Here is a 9048-nt window from a genome sequence, read left to right as displayed (position 1 = left end):
TGAGTCCAGGAGTTTGAGATCAGCCTGGCCAACATGGCAAAACCCCATCTGTACAAAACATTTAAAAATTAGCCAGGCGCGTTAGTGTGTGTCTGTGGTCCCAGCTGCTCAAGAGACTGAGGAAGGAGGTTCTTCCTCCTTCCGAGGCTGCGGTGAGCTATGTTCACTCCAGCCTGGGCAACAGAGCGAGACTCTGTCAAAAAATAAAATAAAATATCTGATTATTTGGCTTCAATGATTTTGGCTCCTGTGCTTGTGGTACCATAGTGGTACAAAAATTTTCATAGTTTGAAAATAAAACATACGTATTTTGCCAGTAATGTATTGCTTTCTGCCAGCAGCCAAGTCCCAAATCACTTTCCCCTCTGAACCTCTGCTTACCTAAATGGTTTCAAAATTAATACATGCTGCTTTGATTTGGCAGCACACTTAATATACTGCTGAAGGAAAACTTGTGTTGAAAGTCTTTAAGGTAAAAATGGTGTGATAGGCCGGGCTCAGTGGCTCATGCCTGTAATCCCAGCACTTTGGGAGGCCCAGGCGGGCGGATCATGAGGTCAGGAGATGGAGACCATCCTGGCTAACACGGTGAAACCCCGTCTCTACTAAAAATACAAAAAATTAGCTGGGCATAGTTGCGGACGCCTGTAGTCCCAGCTACTCTGGAGACTGAGGCAGGAGAATGGCGTGAACCCGGGAGGCATAGCTTGCAGTGAGCGGAGATCGCACCACTGCACTCTAGCCTGGACGACAGATCGAGACTCCGTCTCAAAAAAAAAAAAATGCTGTGATTAAATTTAGAATAATTAAGTAAGGGGTGCTCTCCCAAATTCTCAGGAATTTCATGTATATGGTTATTGACAAACTGCAATAGAGTTAGTAGACCTGTTTCAGAAATTATGTGAAGCTTTATTTGCATTTTATGCAAAGAAGGTTGATACTTTGTAGCAAGGTTTTTTGCTCTCTGTATAGGTCTGATGGGCAAAAATGGAACTTTTAAATATGGGATAGAATTCTAATTAAAAATTAATTGAAAGTGTTAGGCATTGGCACATAAAACTTAAGCTCATGAGTTCCTGAGTTTGTAGCTATAGGCTCAGAGGTGGTGTACCCATTTAATATATTTGAAGTGTAATTTTTGCATGCATCCAAACGTAATTAAGCTTCTAGAAAATACCTTTTATCTAAATGCTTCTGGGGTCCATAGTGTGGTTGAATTATGCGTGGAGCAAATTATATTCATATAATTAACTCTGACTCAACCTTCCTTAAGTAGTAGATGAAGTTGAGTCAAAGTGGATGCCAACTGCCCTCACAGAAGACAACTTTTGGGAGTTGATAATTCAGGCAGGCATTGTGATTGTCATAATTAAGGAAGCTGTAAGGTTAGTAGGGCTGGCAGCTTTGGCTCTACCTTACATCCACCCCTTTTAGAAAAACAAGAAAACATTTTGTCTGGCACTAGTTTCTGTTGTATACGTTTTCATACTGTTTAACAAGACCACAGCAGGTAAGGATTAATTTTTGAGTGGCTGCTGGAATTACTTGATTTGAATACTTAGTATTTTAGTAGTCTCTCACACATTTGCCATTAGGTATGAATAAAATATTCCTACTGTACTCCTATTCCACTAAGTTACATTTTGAACTTAGACTCGCCTTAATTAAACTTAATTAATTGGGGAGGGGGATTCCCCAACAAAAAGAAGTACGGGCTCAGAGTGGAATTGTAGTGGACAATAGTTAAAAACAAAGTTGCTCCTTTTGCTTGCTTGATCATTGGGATTTTTTTAAAAAAAATTTTAATGCATGTCTTTTAAATTAATTGGGAACTGTTTTTCTAAAATTAAAATTTTCTTCTTCCTATAGCCCTGCCATAGGACAGGCTGAGGCTGAGTCTCAGTGTTGCCCTGTTCAGTCTGAGGCAAGTGGGATTTATTTTATTCCTTATAGGGGCTTTCACAGCTTTATGGCTGTTGGATATTTATGTCCCCAAACTTGCAGCAAGTTTGGTGAAGGCCCCTAAATTTAATTAAACTTAGGATTTTTATACTCTTCTGGCAGAGAAGGCTCTATATTAATATTCACGTTTGACTGTGGTGTTAATAAACATAAGTATTTCATATGCAATTTTATGTAATCTGCTGTGTGTTACATAATTAACAGCTTCAGTAAAGCTTGTGTTCCTATATTGAACTTCAATAAATTGACAAAATTTGATATTTTTGATTGGAGGCAAGAAATGTTTCATTCAAGTTTTTTACTTTCACTTCTAGGAAAATCTTACTGGTTTTATTTTCTCCATAAACTATTAAATTTAACCTCAAGGATAAGTTTAATCATTGGAAATGCCACTGGATACTGAAATGTGCCTTCTTTTTTTTGAGACGGAGTTTACTCTTATCACCCAGGATGGAGTGCAGTGGTGCGATCTCGGTTCACTGCAACCTCTGCCTCCCGGGTTCAAGTGATTATCCTGCCTCAGCCTCCCGAGTAGCTGGGATTATAGGCTCCCGCCACCACATCTGGCTATTTTTTCAATATTTTTCAGTAGGGATGGGGTTTTGCCGTGTTGGCCAGGCTGGTCTCAAACTCCTGACCTCAGGTGATCCACCCATCTCAGCCTCCCAAAGTGCTGGAGTAGCCTGTGTGAGCCACCGTGCCTGGCCAAAATCTGCATTCTTTTTTGTATTTTTTTTTTTTTTTTGAGACAGTGTCTCACTGTGTCACCCAGGCTGGAGTGCAGTAGCACGATCTCAGCTCACTACAACCTCCACCTCCTGGATTCAAGCGATTCTCCTGTCTCAGCCTCCCGAGTAGCTGGGACTACAGGTGCGTGCCACCACACCCGCCTAATTTTTTGTATTTTTAGTAGAGACGGGGTTTCACCGTGTTAGCCAGGATGGTCTCGATCTCCTGACTTTGTGATCCCCCTGCCTCGGCCTCCCAAAGTGCTGGGATTACAGGCGTGGGCCACTGCGCTTGGCCAAAATCTGCATTCTTAATCACAAACTTACGCATTGAATGTTAAGGCTAAAAGGTCATCTGGAAATGCTTAATTTTAAAATATTTTCAAGCCTCACCACATTAGAGCAAATGTTAATGTAGAGCCCTGTAAAGGTGGGAAGGTGGTGTCTATGTGTGTGCTTGTGTATGTGGGGGTATAGACCATATAGTTGATATAACAACAGAATTTGGGTGTTACAGACCTTTCAGCATGGATGGATTACTAATTTTCAGGTATCGAAACTGAAATTTGATACCTGATCCTGTGGTAAAGTATGTTAAACTATGGTTTTGGAGTGATTATTTTGAGGTTCATTTTCAGCCTCACTCAACAGTGTTTTACGCACATGTGAAAAGTATCCACATTTGTTTCCAACTAAAATTTGCTTTTATTTGGTGAGAAAAGTTGTGTGTGTGTGTGTGTTTGTTGTAGGGAATAATTAGGGAATTGGAAGAGAGGCCAAAAACAAACCTGAATTACTTTTGTTTCTTGTGTTTGAGCCACGATTCTATCCAGATAGCAGTTTACTCTGAGCAGTAACAATGAACAAACAGTATAGCATTTAGCAAACCTGGAATTGTTTGTATGTGGTTTTCATTCTTGGAAGCATAAAGAAAAAATATGCATTAAATGAATTGTAAATTTTGACTTGTTAAATAACATGTTTTTCACTATAACTAATAGGATTTTAATATTTAAAGAATTTTTTGCTTCCATGACAAAATATCCCATTGGACTATTTTATAACCTCAGTAATCAACATTTAAGAGTCCTTAATTGGAGATCTGTTTTCTCTATTACCTACCATCCGCAATATGCTGAAATCTTTCTAAGTTGCTTATCTTAATTCTAATGGTGATAATTGAAAAACGTGTGCTGGTGGAAATACAGGCTCTTATCTGGTTGAGTACTGGGGGTGGGAAGGATTTAGTAATGTCATAATCTGTTGAAGGTAATATCTATAGTTAACTAAGATAGTTCCTTTTTTTTTTTGTAGTTCTGTGACTCAGACAAATAAGATTTCGAGAATTATGTAGTGTTTAGGTGTCTGTAACATCCACTGGTAAAACTTGGCACATGAAAGAGAATTGTGAAGTCACCACTTTAACTGAGCAAAATTTTGTTTGAATAAGCTGATGAAAATAGACATGTACCCTAGAAGTAGATACTCTAAAATTTATACAGACATAATGTCTTTTTTAAAAGGTTGTCATTATTGACCTAATATTGAGTAATCTTTCTGCGTTATTCCAAATTGAAATTTGTTTGCTCTTCATTGTAACTTTTATGGAAAAGTCCTTTAAAAGGGGATTCAATTATAAGGCTATTTGACTATAGGGCAGATTTTTATAAGTAAACATTCCCCCGATTCCACTTATGCTAACTGTCTCATGACAGTAAAGTTTACTCCTTTTTAAAAACCCTTTCTCAGTATTTTAATTTCTGTCATTGAATCATTTAAATAATAACCTTTTGTTTTTATAGCAAAGAAATCATCTGACTTTTCTGTGTGATGTTTCTTGGCAAAATAAGCACTTGATGTATGGTCATGTACATAATGGATATTCATTAATTTTGTGATTACTGCTGAATTTTCTAAACTAGTATCTTAAGCTCCTAGGCACCCTATTATGGATCTAATTCAAACCAATATGTAGGAAATGGAGAAAGTAGGACTTCAGTTTGCGCTTCCCAATAACTTTAAATATATCCACGTTTTCCAAGTGTTTAAGCCCTAAAACATCTATCTTTATTTTTTTACCTGGCATTTTTGTTAGAAAATAGATTACGTTTTAAAGTAACATTTAAAAAAATTCTTCAGTAAGATAATTGCTTTTAATAAGTATATTTTTCTTGCTCTTGGCTCTATACATTTTTGCATAATATTTTAGTCTTGAAAAGCTTTTCATTTTCTTAACTCTGGAAAATAATAGTTTGGAACTAAATTAGTTTGAGAAATCTGAATCATCTCTCTTTAAATCTGTTCAGTTAGTCTCATGTATTCTCAGGGGAAAATGTCTTTATTTTACTAAGCGGAAGTAGTAGTCATATTGAGGCAGAAATTTGTAGCCCAAACGAGGTAGGTCTTCGCTGAAACTAATTTGAACTATTCCTATTTGAAGCAAATTGAACACTATTATAAATCTAGACTGGCTAATTAGATGGAAACTTTGATGGTTAGGTTCTTTAAGAGGCATACAATGAGTTATGAGAATGTTTATGTTTTAATTTTTATCAAAATAACCTCAGAGGAGGTACATGTGAGTAAACTGTCTTAATGGTTGATTACTTGGAACCCACCCATTAATTCTAAATGATATAATGGTCTATAAGGTAGTAATCTGGCACAGCTTCAGTAATGTGTGCTGTGTTTGTAAAAAGGTGAAGTACTTTATTGGCATTTTCTAAGCCCTCTGACATTGTTAGTGTCTGGGTTGGTTGGTTTGCATTTTACTATTATGGTTGAATCTGTGTTCCTTCACCGTTGGTTAAGTCTGAGGAACTAACAGTGAAATTCATTGATGGCCAACTTGGATAAAAATGAAGAATGATATTTTCCCAGTTTACTACACATGGACCAATAGTGATTATTTGGGAGAGAACACTGGGTAGTGTTGTTTGACTTAAGAACCTTAAATATATTGAAAAGTAACGGCATTCTTGCTCATGATTTGCATTTGTTACTGAGGTCTCACCATAGTATTTTAATGTAGCTTCTTATTAAAATTTTATTCATAAATAGTTTAGCAGTCACAGAGGTGGAAAAAAAAAAGATTTGCACCATCATATCCGAGTCTTTACTAATAAAATGAGGCTGCTTAAGTACCCAAGTGGAGCAAGGGAAGAGTTACTACAGTTACTGTAAGTCTGAGTTAGAAAAAATACAGAGCATCTAGTTATTGAGCAAAGCCCCCCTTTACCTGTTCGCTTATTCAAAGAGAAACAATAGAATTTGCTTCTCAGTACATGTTTTTAAAATTGAGAATCTCTGATGTGACAAAATCAGTTTTTACAAAAGTTGAATTAAAAACTTTAAAAAATTGCTTGTCTTTGGGGGTATGTCTACATATTCGTTTAAATTTAGAAATTCCCACATGGTTAAGATATATGCCCATCCCCTTTTTAGAGTAATCAAAATTTCTATCACAGTTCACATACTGGAATACATAGTAAAATTGAGATGTGTCCAAGAGATTTTCAGTGTTAATTAGCTCATTCTAAATAGCCAATATAAGGTAACTTCTGTTAAAAAAAAAAACTAGGGAAAAGTTTTAAATGTATTAGTATCAGGCTCTGAGGAAATTTAATGCACATTGACTTTTTAAACTATGGATTGAACTCCTCAGTTTAATACAATTTGTGTTTTTGTTAACTAGCAGCAGAATTTCAGCATTTGCTACTTACTGGTAGAGAAGAAAAATCCCACAGCCCTGCCAGTACAGGTTAGTTTAATCTGTAAGTACCTGATGTTCCTATTTTTTTCAAACATATCCATATAACTCACACAAGGAAGAAAGCTGTGCGGTTACTTAAATGTTAGTATAACTAATAATAGATCCATTGGACACTTCAAAACACTCAGTACTTGGGCCAAAGTAGATCTAGGTTTGCTAACCCCAGTTGTAATAAAGGTGTAATACTGCTCCTTTGTTATCTCCTTGTGGTTCAACCTAAGTAGATACATTGTACATAAAAGGAAAAGACAGTTTCAGTTGGCTATGCCCTTGTTGATAGATGATATGGAGTCCAGGGCTTTGGGTCCAGGGTCTTTTACTTAAGCTATTTCATGATGGTTCTCTCATTCACCTTTTAACTTTTTACAGTATGAATCAACCTAAGAAAAAAGGCAAGTTTCCTCACATCTAGAAATGATAAATGGTGTACAGTCATAAGCTAGAATATGTTTTTATAATGCTTTTTTGTTCTTTTAGCAACACTTGTAAATACAAGTACTCCTATTTTTGTTCTTTTTTTGTAAACTATAACGTATCCTGTTGGTGTACCAGTGAGTTCATTTTACTGTAAACTAAGAATAACATACCTTTTTAATACTGAAAGTTGACTACTCATCAAGAAATGTAGCTAGATTATGTAACACTTTTGAGGGGCAGTGGGGACATAATGGGTTGTGGAAGATGTGTTTTAACATTTTTATTATTTTTTTTATTCTACCCGAGTTCATTGTTGTTTGAACCATCCTGTAAAGATTTCCTTTAACCTCTAAATGTTGTGCTTTTAGGTTGATAACAAATGTAAAGCACTGAGGAGGGAGGAATAAAGCATACAAGTTAATTTCTAATTTTCGCAAGCCTGAACCATCCTAATCTGATAGTAGGATGTATGGCTTCTTCCTTTTCACCTTGTGTGTTGTTTAATTTGAGACGATCTAGCCATAAAACTAGTAATCTTGAATTCCTCTTGAGCTGGATGGTGATTAGCCATTGTGAAAACAGATTATATGGAAATTGTGCATATTGCTAAATTTTAAAACATGGATTTATCAACTGATAATAAAATATATCTTACAAGATAACCACTTGTTTTTTAATGTAAAATTGCACAAGGGCTTAAGTTTCATTGCCTTTCACAGTTTAATCTGTATATGAAGTGGTGTAGATACAGTGGAAATGGTTTTCCTTAAAACTGTCTCTTTAAAGCTGCCTTTCTGGTGAGTACTATTTTATACTTTTATATATTATAATTTTATCTTCTAAAATTAACTGAAATAGGACACTTTGATTAAAGAGGTGAGCACTCTGAATTTCTACATCTTTGGATATTACTTGAATCAAGAATATTAGAAAATTATTTTACCACCTGGCATTTCCCTTTTAATTTGCTAGTTCACTTTTTTCTGACCTTCGCTTAACAGACTATAAATACAAAAACTTTGAACACATAAATTATTTCATTTTGGTGAGATGGAATAAATGTTTAAAATTAGTATTTAAGAAAGTTCTTAAACATTTTTTTTAGTTGGCAGCCAAAAGATTTTTCTTAGTTCTTTGGAGACATTGCATAGGTGTAAAATTAAGATACCAGAACTTCATTCTGTTCTTGTTGAAGCTGTTGTTGTGGTGATTCATGAGCAGTAAGCTGGAGTTAGAGTGGAAGAAGGGTTTACCAAAATTCTTCCTGCAGACTAGTTGCTTACAGGGTTTCTTTGAGAGGCTTAAAAATTTCAAAAGTATTATTTAAGCCACTCTAACCCTGCATGAAAAATTGGAGTTAGAAATACTGATTTCTGAGACCACGTATACCAGTGAAAATTAGCTTCTGAGTAAATTTCTAATTTATGCCCTGCTTTATTTAGCCTCGCTATATGTAACACATGGATTATTTTTTCCCTCTAGTTTTTAACTATATCCTAGATTAAAACCAGCATATGCTAAGAATGTTTTTACATTCTATTTCCTCCTGTGATCTTTCTGAACCAATAATAAACAGTCAACTGTGATGCTTTTTAGTATGAACAATGATAGTTTTCTAAAATCTGAAAATCAATACCTGAGTATGTGATGTGGCAATGCATTCTTCTAGATAAGCACTAAACAAAGTATGGACCCTCAATTTATGTCTTTAAGATTTAAAGTGAAGTAAATTTCTAAGGAACTGTGTCCTTTCCTAGCAGGAATAAACAGTGAAAATTTGGTAAGTATTTAACTTTAAGTGCATGTAATAATGATGAGAGTAAGTAGCCAAATTTCCGTAATATAAGATAATGTTTAAAAGTGAGCAATAATTATTGCATCTCTTTTGCGACTTCATGTAGATGTGATTAACATTTTTACAAATTTGCCTGCATAAAGATTAAATTGGAACATACCTTACTCCTTTGTCTGGTTTTTTTATTTTGTATGGTGCTTTAAATACTAATTTTATATTTCAAGCTTTTTGCAGGGTAGAAATAAGTGGCTGTTAAAGAAAATATCTTCAAGAAGGATTATTTCAGTGTCCCTTTTTAAAACTGACAATAGGCAGCTATCAAAAATGGAAAAAATCTTGTGCTGTTTCTGGAATGTTAGAGGAATCAGTTAATG

The sequence above is a fragment of the Pan paniscus genome, chromosome 19, assembly GCF_029289425.2.
Source record: "Pan paniscus chromosome 19, NHGRI_mPanPan1-v2.0_pri, whole genome shotgun sequence".
In the NCBI taxonomy this organism is placed as follows: domain Eukaryota; kingdom Metazoa; phylum Chordata; class Mammalia; order Primates; family Hominidae; genus Pan; species Pan paniscus.
Note: the sequence above shows the minus strand (reverse complement) of the source record.